At 39.6% G+C, this 12,932-nt stretch overlaps 1 protein-coding gene across 1 annotated transcript in view; it reads left to right on the forward strand.

The window, feature by feature from the left end:
- ebf1a (EBF transcription factor 1a) overlaps positions 1 to 12,932 on the forward strand; it is a 128,212-nt gene that overhangs the window by 43,452 nt on the left and 71,828 nt on the right. The gene's annotated exons all lie outside the window — the stretch shown is intronic.

Raw genomic sequence — 12,932 nt, forward strand, 5'->3', positions numbered from 1 at the left:
TGGAGTAATTGCGAATGCGCGACACCTGCGCCACTCACCGGTCTCGAGTCTCACGGAGGAGCTCCGGAAGGATATAAAGGAGGAGTGATGACAGGGAAAGACGAGAGAGGACCAGGCCTGGAGTTTATTTTGTGTTTTGGTTTTGTTTGTGCGCGACAGTCGTCCGCGAGGGGCTGTCGCGCTATTTTGAGTTCGCCGTGTTCGCCGGTTCCCGCCTCCTTCTTCCCGACTTATGAACGTTGTTACAATGCACATTTTTCATTTTAATTTGTTACATTTGTAGTCATTTTGTTGTGTTTTTGTATATATTTTTTTTTAAAGTTTGTTTATTTAGTCATTTTAGTACTTAAATTTAAACTTAACAAAAATGAGATGTTTCATTGGCAATTAGCTGAAATTAAATTTTTTATATTTTGTTTAATTTCAGTTAATGTTTATTTTATTTCAAGTAATGAACGACTCTGTATTTATATGTCAGAAATTACCAAAAAGTTCTTATTAGAAATGAGAGTTAATGGAGATAAAAAGAAAGCAGATTAGCACATAAGCATGATAAAAATAATACGTTTTATGGTTTTAAATAAATGAAAATTTACCCTTTTATATTATACCCACATTTTTTCCCTTTACTTTCTTAAAATGCATTCATAGTGTTATTGTACGTGATTTACATGCACATTATTCCCAAGAAAAAAAAAAGTCTTTTATATTTGATGAAAAAAAAGGTCTCCTTTTCCCACTGATGTCACTTTGTCTGCACAGGCTAGTGGATAATATTAACAAATAGCCAAATAGCATTTTAGGTGTTATTTTAGCAAACACAAACTCAGGTCTAGCTATTTTTTTTTTCAATCAAATCAATTCCAGCTAAATAAAGTTCTCAATATACGTTTTCTTCCTCAATGAATATCCTGTTTCACCCAGAAAAAAACATACATTTATGCAAACAAAATGTGTTGGTAGTGCTTTTCTTTGACTTTAAATCTTCATGTTGACAGCTCAGCCCCTAGGTTTAAGCTTGCCTCCTATAAAAGAGCTGTAGCGGAATCACAGTATCTGATTGGGCTTTTACAGCTCTCCGGCTCTATATCACCTGCACCCAGCATGCATTGCTCCAGCTTTACTGAGGCTGTTTGCATACAGCAGCACAGATCAATAGCGAGAAATCAAAATCCTTGCTGCTATACAGCTCTATAAAGTGTCTGTGCATGTGTCTAGAGCTTCCTTGCGGCATATAATGTGGCCTCCGTGTAACTCCTCCTTTTACTGTACAAACAACACACACTTAATCAGAGCAGCCGATTTTGTTTCGGTCATGCAATGTGGTGCATGTGTGTGTGTTTTGACCAGTGCATTGTTGTGCCCACATGATAATTGAATGTGCGCTCAGGCAGCATCCGTGCTAGTGTTCCAGCTCACACTTTAATTAGTTTAGCTTTGTGTCTGCTGGCTCGGCCATCAGTCGCCAATCAATAGCACTCCGGAGAACAGAAGGGCTCTATTGGAAACAGATACGTAAGCTTTGTAGATAGCGCTGCTCATGCGCCTGCTCCACATACCTTGGACGGCTTTAAATGTGTCCGATGTTAGCGTGAACATGCTTAATTGTACAGATAAATTAGGCCTCTGAAGCTGGTTTTATGTGTATGAGAGTGTTTGCATGAGTAAGAGAGGTGCGCTCGGTTATTGCTGTTCAGTTATTGCTTCACTCAAAAAAATGAGCGGTGAGCCGCAGCTCTATCGGAATTCAATGGCTGCTTTGTTTAAACTTGCTCATTCTCCATTCTTCACCTTTATGAGTTTTCCCTTCCTCTAATCCCATTCACTTTCACTATGGCTCACTTTGCCCCTAACTTACTTAAACCCAGGCCTAAATATCAACAAATTAGATTTCCAGCAGCAGCATTTAAAGCAAATGTGTTGAAATAAGTTCAGTCCTTTTCGCTGCGAAGAGCCATTCTGGCTGTTATTGAATAAAAACGCATTGTGCGGGCAAAACAATTATGCACTTTAGCATCGAATCGCAGAAACGATTTCAGAGCGCCCGCCCATCCATCATATTTACGCAATTTAATAATTTCAGATTTTTACAGTGTATTATGGGTGCAGTTAAAAGCGAGAGAGGAGGAGGTAATTGTAAAGCCTGTCAGCATTAGTTAAGTGTGTGTAATGGCTGGGTATCACACACTAAATGGCAGTTGTAATATTTAGATCCTCTGCTCATTACCTCCCGATCTGCCTCCTGTGACCCGCAGCACCGGGCCTGCGCTCTCTCTAATGAGGGACGGAAATTACCGCTTCAAGAAATGAAACACAATTTATTTAGAGGAAGACGCAGCGCACAATGAAATTACCACAAACAACTCTGAAAAATAGGCCCAATAACTCAGGCTTTTGTTTATTACGTTGGAAAAGCACCAAAAAGTTCTTATTAGAAATGGAAGTTAATGGAGATAAAAGGAAAGCGAATTTTAGCGTGTTATCGCATTAGCATGCATAAAATCCAGCGCATGTTTGTGCACTATCTCAGAGCTATGTTATATTAAAACTCTCTCAGCAGAGAGTGTGGATGATATGGAGTTGTTAAGTATTTTCTGTGAGCCAGCCTGCTCATTGGCTGTCTCAAAGATGGTGAGGGGATCTCATTGGGCATTCCATAATAAATCTGTTCCTTCTTTCACTACCCGTAAAGATGACTAAATCAAAATGTTTTACTGTTGACTTTGTTGATTGTTGCTCTCTATTTGCCAGTTTACATCTAAAAGTTGACAAAATTAATGATTAAAATTTCTGTTCTGCAAAGGGAAAACAAACTAAAATTATTAACGTTTTAGAACATCCATTTTGCTTCAATTATAAATACTTACTCAGTGATGTTATTGTTAACTAAACCTTAAAACCTATTGCAAAGTATTGGTAAGGTAAACCAATATGATAAAATAAAATAACTAACTAAAATAAGTTAAAGTACTAAAATTACTAAAACTGATATTAAAAAGCTAAATAGAAAGACACATAAAGAACAATAAATTATTTAAAAAATAAAAACATGAAAATAAAAGCTCATGTAAAATACTAATAATTAGTATATAAATTCTAAAATAACAGTGACTTAACCCAGATTTAGCAAACCTTACTATGAGAGCAAGTTTTTTGATTGAGCTTCCTGTTTCAATTGGAAATGTTGGAAAACTTTGTTTGCCATTTCATGGGGGTCTTTAAACACTGATCACTCATCCTTATTAACACATTTTATTGCTCCATATGGTCAGGTACAACAACTTAAACTGCTATCTGTGTTTTCCAACTGATTTGCAGCTGGTCTAAACTGGTCATCTGAACATCTTGCACCAGCAACAAACAATCTACCAGTAGTCATAAGGTGGTCATGCTGTTTTTTTTGGAATATAGTAGCTGGCCAACCAGTTGATTACTATCATACTCCAGGTAGAAACCAGCTGCCATGTTCCAAAACAGATCCACTCCAGCAGCCAAACATAAACACACACACACACTTCTCCTAGCACAAGTGCCACTTGAGATTTCTATAGAGGAATCTGACGTCTAACAACAACACTGAAGATGGGAGGAAGGTATGGGAGTGGAAAGCAGGAAAAAAAGTCCCGAAAAACAAAGGAGAGGGTGTGAGAGTGCTGAAAACCCTGAGTGTTCGCATAGAGAATTCCAGCAGCCACTTGTTTCAACACAATACCAAAACAGACTATAAAAGATGGAAACGGCGCTTAAGAGAAAATAAGCAGAGGAATAAGGTATTATAATAGCGAATAGAATAGCGGCGCTCCCTTGCCATTGTGTGCATGCTGCGAGGATCTAAGTTAAGCCATGACTCCTCTCCACCCCGATGCTCTCCACACTCTAATGTCAGAAATAAGCAGAGCCTCTGAGATTCATTAGAAAATTGAATGGAATCAAGAGAGTCTGAGGGCTGAAAAACATCCCTTAATAAGATGGCTGGTAACATAAAAGCAGCTCTCAGCCAAGGTCCTTTATTTTCAAAAACCAGTGGAGCCTTTGAAGAGGGCTTAAGAACAGAGCGGAGGAAGAGATGAAGAGAGCGCAACGGAGGGATATCCTTGGAGAACTATTCCTGTCCCACGAGGGAAGTGATGGAGGCATGGATGTGCGCATGTTTGTAGTGCAGCCTCAGCAAGCTTGTCAGCCCGAGTGTGTTTGTGTGTGTGAACATCTACAGCATCTGCACCTGTCACACTAGATGGCACACGTGTAGCTGTGAGTGCTAAAGGTGAGGTGTGTTCAATGCTTATGTGTGCAGGTACTGTACATGTGTGTGTGTGTGATTAACCTTGTACTGCCTCTTTTGCCTGTCTGGCTCATGGCTCAGCTGAAGTCTCTCGTCTCATTCATATTTGATAGACATGCCCAGACCTAATCTGATAAAGTGCACTTCAGCCTTGGTGTCTTCTGATGAACTTCTAAGTGGGAAGTGCAAAAGTGTGTGTGTGTGTGTGTGTGTGCGTGCATGCATGTGTGTTTATGATGAGTGTGTGTGTGTGTGGGAGAGGGAGGGGGGGATGGGGTAGAGGATGGATTGGGGCTAAATCGATGTTGATTTATAATTTACTATTGCAAGAACCTATCACTGTATGTGAAGCCTGTATCCAGCCTCATCTATATTACATTAGGACAGAAGCTCCCGCTCGGCACTGGACAACAGACCTTGTGGTGTGGAAGGGGGGCTGGTCGATCCACACACACACACACACACACACACACAGGCTGTAGCAGCAGGCCTTCAGGAAGACACAGATGACAGGCCCCCTCCGATTTTTAAGCCGAGAGGATTTTGAATGCACCTTCCTATAAAAGTGTTTGTACTTTGGATAATTGAGCAATTATTGTAGGGATAAAAAATGTAAATTACAAATTCACATCTAAATCTAGGTTTGTCCAATCAAGTCGCATCTTTTGCGGATCACTAGTTTTAAAATGAAGAAAATATTTAGTTACACTTTATTTTACAGTGTCCTTGTTACAGTATAGCTGTATACTTAAGTACTGAGTAATATTAATTAACAACATATACTTGCTATATGGTTAGGGTTAGGGTTTGGCTTAGGGTTAGTTGCACGTAATTATGCATACTTTGGTGATATTACTATAGTAACATGTAACAAGTGCACTGTATAATATAGCTTTACCAAATATTATGAGCCTTGTGTTGCTGGTGTGACTTTTTTCCTGTGTTAACACAAATAAATTACTTAGTAAAATGTCAAAGCTGCTCTTTTCCATACAATAAAAATGTATAATTGACATTTAAAAGTCAATTTTTCTTTGTGTAAAAAGAATGACCAAGGGGAATCAAGTGAACCAGCACTGTAAAATAAAATAACATTTTAAACATTTTAAACTTCAATTGGTGGCTGACTAAATACTTTTTTGCCCCACTGTATGTGTTGTCATGGCGACTTGCAGCCAGCCAAAAAAAAGGGGTAATTAGCGTTGGAACAGTTGATTGGTTTGCGGCAGTAATTAACACAGGTGAGGCTAATTAGTTCCCATGAAACCAGTCAGTCTCTGCAGTGCACACAGGGGAAAACAGCAGAGGAAAAAAACATACACGTTTACACGCCTTTACTTTATTTCTTCTGAAAGTTGGGGAGAATTTTAATATGCATGGTAAGGTCCCCTGTGAGAGGATGCAAGGAGAAATTCTGCCTCATTAATGGAAGCGGGACAAACCTGAGCGAGATGCTGTCTCTATCAATAACACACAGCTAATTCCACACATACACTGTGGCTCTATCTGTCCGAGGCACACATGAGAATATGCAAAGTGCCAAACAAAATGTCATTCTGTTGGCCTGTCTGTCTATATCATCCATCCATCCATCCATCTATCTATATTTATATAGACTATGTCTATCTGTATCTGTCTATTCCACTTGTACCTTCACACACATTAATTCACTCACACACACACACACACACACACACACACACACACATTGTAACAGTGCTACATAGTACTAACAGGTGCAGCAATCCTGGATGAAATAATATGGAAAACATATACAGTTAACTCACATTGTCTCTTTCTAGCTCTTGTCACATTCTTAGTCCAGTCCAGTGTGTGCCATTATAAAGCCGTGATGTCAATTCCCTCTGGTGCACAGCAAATCTGAGCGACGGGAAATAGGCGGTGAAATGGAAACATATCCAGTCGTTGTCTACTCTTCCTTCCTGTGGTCTTATATATCCTGGAGCAAATAGTGTACAATCAGAATGACACTGGACAAAGCTGAATAGCAAAATGTCCAACATCCTGTGTCCACCTCTCATTTCCTATTGTATACAAACATTTGCCAGTTTTAAACACACAATATATAATCCAACCTTATAGGATGGTGTGTTTATTTAAAGAACAATGGATGTGTGAGAATTGATTTTTTTGGACAGACAGTAGCTTGTCATGTTTACGTTGTTCATTAGCAATAGTACTGCACTTCGCTCCTAATGTTAATTTGTTAGAAGCTGACATTTATGATGATGTTTTACGTACATTTAAATTCCAGAATAGCTAAAAGTCTATACATTCACCCAAGTTGCCCTTTAACCTTTACACGCTGTTTGGATCGCTGTAGTGATTTGGACAGAGTTTAATGTAAACGCATTGACTGTGAGGGAAACAGCATGGCGTCTGGATATCTCCCTTGAGCTGTAATCTATACTGAAGCGCTGCATCTTTGATCAGCACAACTTCATAAAGTCTTTAGAGGTACACTGTTTTGGCGAGGCTGCTTTTCAGGAAGACAGCAGGATGAAAGATTGTGTCTCGCTTTTTTCTTCATCTCCAAATGTTTTTATTGGAACGTACTGACACCCTTTCACCTTTCAGTTTCATAGGCCCCTCCATTAAGCATTTCAGTAATGGCTGACTGCTTAAAACAAAATGTTTAAATTAGTAAATAAACAATGTGAAATAATCAGATTCAGGTCTAAGAGAAGAAATTAAGTGGTTGCGTGTTGTTCCTGATGTATTTTTCATGTTCAGACATCAGAAAATGCTGTAGAGATACAACCAACCTAAAGTAAACATCTTCACACACCAAATATTTCTTTGAGGACGCTTGAGGATGAGAGTCATGGAACAGCAAAAGACAAGCCTCTAAGGCCTGTTTACTGTATCTTTATGCAAAACTGTGGATAAAAAATGCATGCAGTCAAATGTTTTGCAGTTTTACCTGCATATAACAGTAATTGACCTGGGTGAGTTGTTGTGGGTGAAAGAGCGCTGTAGGCAGAAGTATGTGTCCCTCTGGTGTGTACCCTTCCCAAATCCCAGCAACCCCTCCTCAGGCACATGTGTCCTGCCAAAACACCTGCTTCCAGGTGTTCACACTGCTCAGTAATCAGGGTTCATGACACAGCCAGAACAATGGCAGATGTAGGAACAATAGGACCTGTTAATTCATAATGATGCAGGCTTCCTCCAAAACAAGCAGGTAAACACTAATTATCGTGAATAAAAATGTGAGAAAAACAACTCATTTGTTAGAGGCTTGAAGGCACCTTCAACGTGCCCTAAGTTGCAAATATCAGATGAGAATGAAACTTTAGCTTGAGGAACATTGTCAGGGATGACAATTTTTAGATTTTGTTGGGAACAAACATGCTTTTTGTGTATCTAAAATATGAAATAGATTGGGATGATTGTTCTGGAAGAATCACAAAACAAGAACATTTTAGAATGACAATTCTAACTTTCCACCTTTAAGCTTTGAGGCATTAAACAGTCATTATTATTATTCACTGTATCTATTTTACTAGCTCTGCTAAAGCATTTAGTTATATGAGTAGACTATAATCTGAGAACAAAATATACACTGGACAAGGAGGGTTTTAAACTTTCTTATGCCAAGGACTCCCAAATATGATGATCACCTTGTGTGGGACTTGGGTGAAATAATTGCTTTTGTATTTAATTTAATTGTTAAAATGCTATCAAGAAAAAGAATGGCAGAATTTCACCATTTTGCCTACTGCTAAGCCAAATATTTGATTGTAAAATAGGATGATTTTAATTCTGCAACCAAAGAGATTGTATATCTCCAACAAAACAAAAGCATGCTGTATTTTGAAGTAAAAAAAACACCCTTGACATACGGATACATGAGCCATATGGCAGCCTTTTAAAAACCTCTCTTCTTGTGGAAATAAAAAAAATATGGACTAATTTCTGCCACATCCAAACAAGAAAGCCGTTATATAACTCCAGGTCTTTAGTGGTGGGCGTCTGGTGATGGCTGTGTTTAATTGATGTTGAGTGGCTTTTGAAGCTGAAGTATGAAGAGTACTGCTGATCTGAGGAAGTGAACAGAACCTTCTCTGCTTCTCCACGATGCTAATCTCGTCCAGACTGCCGCACCCTGTACTAACTCGCCGCCTGTCGCCAGCATCTCACTGCCCAAAAACGAAGATAAGTTTTGTGGTACTACACAAACGCCCTCCCCCATCCCATATCTCTTCGCAATGTGGGGCTTAGAGCTCATGAGATAACTTTAATGTTACTCTTAAACAAGGTCGTTGATGATGTAGCCCTTGCATCCAAGAGAAGCAATTAGCTTAATGCTAATGAAGCAAGCAGATATTGAGATCTGGATTGAGAGGGCAACTGGTGGTCCAAACTACAGTAATGAAGGCAAATGGCTGGTCATTTAGTCAGTCAATCGAGCATGAGGAGCATTTGTAGCCCTACCTAGATACTTATCTACAATCAGTGAGCGTGCTGGGAGCAAAGTTACGAGGTGAGGTGATGCTAACGCTATGCTCTGTTATATGGCAACTTCAAATGAAACTCCATTCAGCTTCACATTTTTTGATTACTAGCCCTGCATGGTGTGAAATGAAGGAGTAAATACACTATACTTCGAAAGGGAAAACAAGGCTATATGTTTGTTTTTATTTCATTTTCAAATGAGACACCGGTGAGGTTTTAGCCAAACAGAGGAATATAAATAGACTCTGTAGCAGTAGCAGGACTTTGATTCAATACATTCTGATGTGCAGCCTGTTACTGGTTTATGGAGGGCAGACCTGCGCTTGCAAATGAAAACGTAAGTAAGCGGAGGCTGAAGGAATCAGCAGCACTGTGGAAATGAGCCCAGACTTCGCATTTTAGCAGCATAAAGAGCTCCATTACCGCTGCTGAATGCATAAACAGCGCACCGTCCTCCCAGCACCGCTACTGCAAATACACTTTAGCCTCCAGCGATATTAAACACACATACATGCTTTAAATTAAAACTACTGCTGGGTTAGTTCAGCTATTCCGGTAAGCTAATGATCAATGTTTTGACTCATGGTGTCATGGTTTACATGCTCTACCTTTCCCTGTCTCTGCGGCACTGAGATTTTATAAATCTTAATGGTTTCAAATTATTTTAATACGTAAAATGCATGACATCTGATTGCTGCATATGAATCAGTTATTCATTAGCAGCATAATTGCATCTTGAATACCGCATGCAACAAACTGCTAAGTTAATAGTAAAGATGAATGCAATCAGTGTAGTACTATTCATAAACAACTGACTAAAATGAGCCAATTCTTTCTTGGTTTACTAAACTGGTCTGCTAAATTGGAACAACTAATTTTGTACTTAATGCACTTTAATTGTGTGAAAGTATTGCTGAAGTCCAAATAAAGATGAATTGAAGTATATATGATTGTGCTAAAGTAGAACTATTGCAAGTATACTTTAGGAGCATTTGAAATATCTTGCATTTAAAGACTGATTTTATTAAAAGATCATTCAATTCGCAACAGTAGTGACATTAAAACACATTTTAGGCTTAATAATAAGAAATGTGCATTGTGCACAAGTAGTTCTCCAAATAAAGTTTCATTACAATTTTTATATCAGTAAGTCTCATGCAATATGTCAGTAAATTTGTTAATAGATTTGAACTATACTTAGTATAAAATAAATGTATTTTAAAAATATTACTTTTTTACTAGGGCAGTGCAGCCTGATTCACAATAAATGACTCTTGTGAACTGGTTATTTTTAGTGAAGCAAAAACATAAATAGTTAAAAGCATGAGTAACTGGTTTAAAGCACAGCCCTTGTGAATCAAAATAAATTCTTGCTTTGCATAACAACTGAATGAAATGGATAGATCGCGTAGACTTATGAACACAGTAAAGGTGTGCAGTGGCTCTTGAATGACCTGTCTACGTATAGCATGCTGTAAATGAATGATAGACACTGGCGGCTTCGGTAAATGGCCACCCTGTATGAGACTTGGTTTGGTGGGGTCAGCTGATCCAGGCTTTGTGCAGACGTTCACTACTCCTCTATCACTGTAACCCTAATCGCTTAATCTCTGTCTACTGTTGCCGTCAACATATACAAAGAGCCCAGACTCTTTTGTGTGCCAAGCCTTTGTGTGTGTGTGTGTGTGTGTCACCAGGTTTGATATCTCTGTGTGATGTATTTCTGCTGTGAGAGTGTTTCAGGAGATGTAATTTTCTCGAATAGGAGACAGTAACCTCATTAAATCAGCACTTGTTGCAACTTGTTGCAGCCTCTGTGATGCTTCTCTCTGACCCGAACAACACGGCAACTCTACAACATTCTAAGAAAGCACAAAATTGCTCTAAAGATTGGATACGAGAAAAAGACGACACTAGAAAAGAGCGAGAGAAAAGGACGCACTCTGACAGCGTCTGGACTCTGACATTTCTCTGCTTGGATAACCATCGCATCCTCTGTCCCTCCAGCCATGAAGGGAGGGGGGTTAATGTCAGTTGTCAATCAAGTTAGTCCCGATGCAGCTCTGGTTCCTGTGTTGCTGTGCATGGCCTGTCTGAGAGACAGACAAAGAGGCAACCTTTCACCCCTGACACCCCCCTCAGCACCACCTCTTACCCCAGTTGCAGCCTAAGGCTGGGCCAGAGAAGCTGAAGCATCAGTTTTGTGGAGGGGAAATAGAGCACAGGTGGTTCACTACATCTCGCATCCTCTCTAAGATAGGATGGCTTTACTAGTGTGACATTTGAACACCTGTTCTGCACTACCCAATTGCCTCTGCAATTTTTTTACACAGTCTGTGTTTGTATCGTAACGCTTGTAGCTTTTCAGTAGAAAAATCTGTTCTGTGGTTATGCTGTCGGCCTCTTCTTTCACTTTCAATTTAGGGCAGAAACATCAATACGGAAACACCAATTCTTGGCATACATAACATGGTGGTTATTCTCTAAATGCAAGAGGGCAATAGAGTTAGCTTCAAATATCTGTAACATATAGCTAGCTAAAAATATGCAGACAGTTTGATTAAATTTAACTTACTTGATCAACAAGATTCTCCAATATGTTTTCATGACAGACACCTGAAAGAGAAAAAAATACTCACCATAGAGGACAGTTTTGTGACAACACTGAAAATGCTACATGTAGTTGTTTTGCGTATTGCATAGCATATCTCATGCATTGCAATACAAAAATGTTTATTGTTCAAAAGTGTTTATTGCTGCATCAATGCTGCAAAAATTATTTTTTTATTTTTAAATAATTATTTTTACTAATAATTATACACTGAAATACCTAAATATGGTTAAAACAAGATATATATATATTTGAAAATCAATGTGGTGTATGACTTGTTTTTATAGATTGTACCTTGAATATAAGTGTATTTTGTCTTACTATTTTTTTTGTTTTTATACTTTGACAGAAAAAAAAATGTAAAAATAAAAATCTACCAGTGTTGACAACATATATTAAAGATCCATTCTCTTAATATCTAATGTAGTGTTGCTTCTCAAGTAAATAATCTTGTTTCAAAACCTTTTGGATATTTTAACTGTAAAATAAGATTAATTCTTGCTAAGAAAAGCACTGTGCTGTCTATGCACTGTTTAAGTCTATGTGAATGGATAGAGATCTCCACAGCCATCACCTGGAGTCACTCATCAGTCCCGTCACAGTGAGAAGAAACCAAGGGCAGCGGTGCTACAGAGTGGATGTGGTGGCTCACTGTGACAACTGCTGCAAAAAGTGCCATTCATTCTGTCTGAAACAGCTTTATCTGCTCCCTTATCAACTCAGCAAAATGCAGGGCCTTTATTTGTTATTCGACGTGTTAGCAGAAGAGAACAGGAGGGCCTGGCTTCTCAGAGGGTGAGCGGTTGCAAATCAGCATCCCCCAAAATCCTCACTGCTGGGTGAAGATGTGTCCTATTGAAGTGAGGTGGGGAAGGGCAGACCTTTGGACTTGTCAGAGCTGGAGTGACAGATGGAGACAAAGAAAGGAACGAGAATAAAGATAGAGAGATGAGGTGGAGGAAGGTGTCCCGCTGTGCCCTTCTGTCCACCCTGCAAACAGCAGGACTTTAATCTGATGGGTTGTGTGTATGTCTGGCAGTAAGTATAAGTGTGTGTTACTCTCGTTCAGGTCAAAGCGGTGAGGCCCAGAGCGGGTTGGATGTCATGTGGCCCACAGGGGTGGCGGGGGTCAAGGGGTAGGGCTCCTGCCTGCTGGGGAGCTTTGATGGGTGGCACACTCTCCCGGCGAAGCCTCCCAGGCTGACTGGCTCAGGCGGGGAGGTGCTCTGCTGTATTTTGTTTTGACCTCAGGCATGTCGGAGCTGTTTCCAATTACGCCTTTGGATCGGGTGGCGTGTATTTCTACGTGTTATATGGGATCATAATTGACTATAACTGCACCCTCTTAACTTTAACCAGGTGCACCGGCCAAACCGGAGAGATTAGGCTTGCACTCTTACAGGCACATTGTGTGTCAAGTAAGTCTTGCCAGGGTTCGACACCGGGATCCGATTTGGCCCTGAAGGAATAGTAGGGAGATTGGCCGTGACTTATTGCCAGATCTTACTGCTATCGGGCTGAGCGAGTGCACATGTGGCCGTGTGTGTTCAGGAGTCGTGT

This window comes from Sinocyclocheilus grahami, unplaced genomic scaffold (assembly GCF_001515645.1).
Source record: "Sinocyclocheilus grahami isolate Dianchi unplaced genomic scaffold, SAMN03320097.WGS_v1.1 scaffold330.1, whole genome shotgun sequence".
NCBI classification, from domain to species: Eukaryota; Metazoa; Chordata; class Actinopteri; order Cypriniformes; family Cyprinidae; genus Sinocyclocheilus; species Sinocyclocheilus grahami.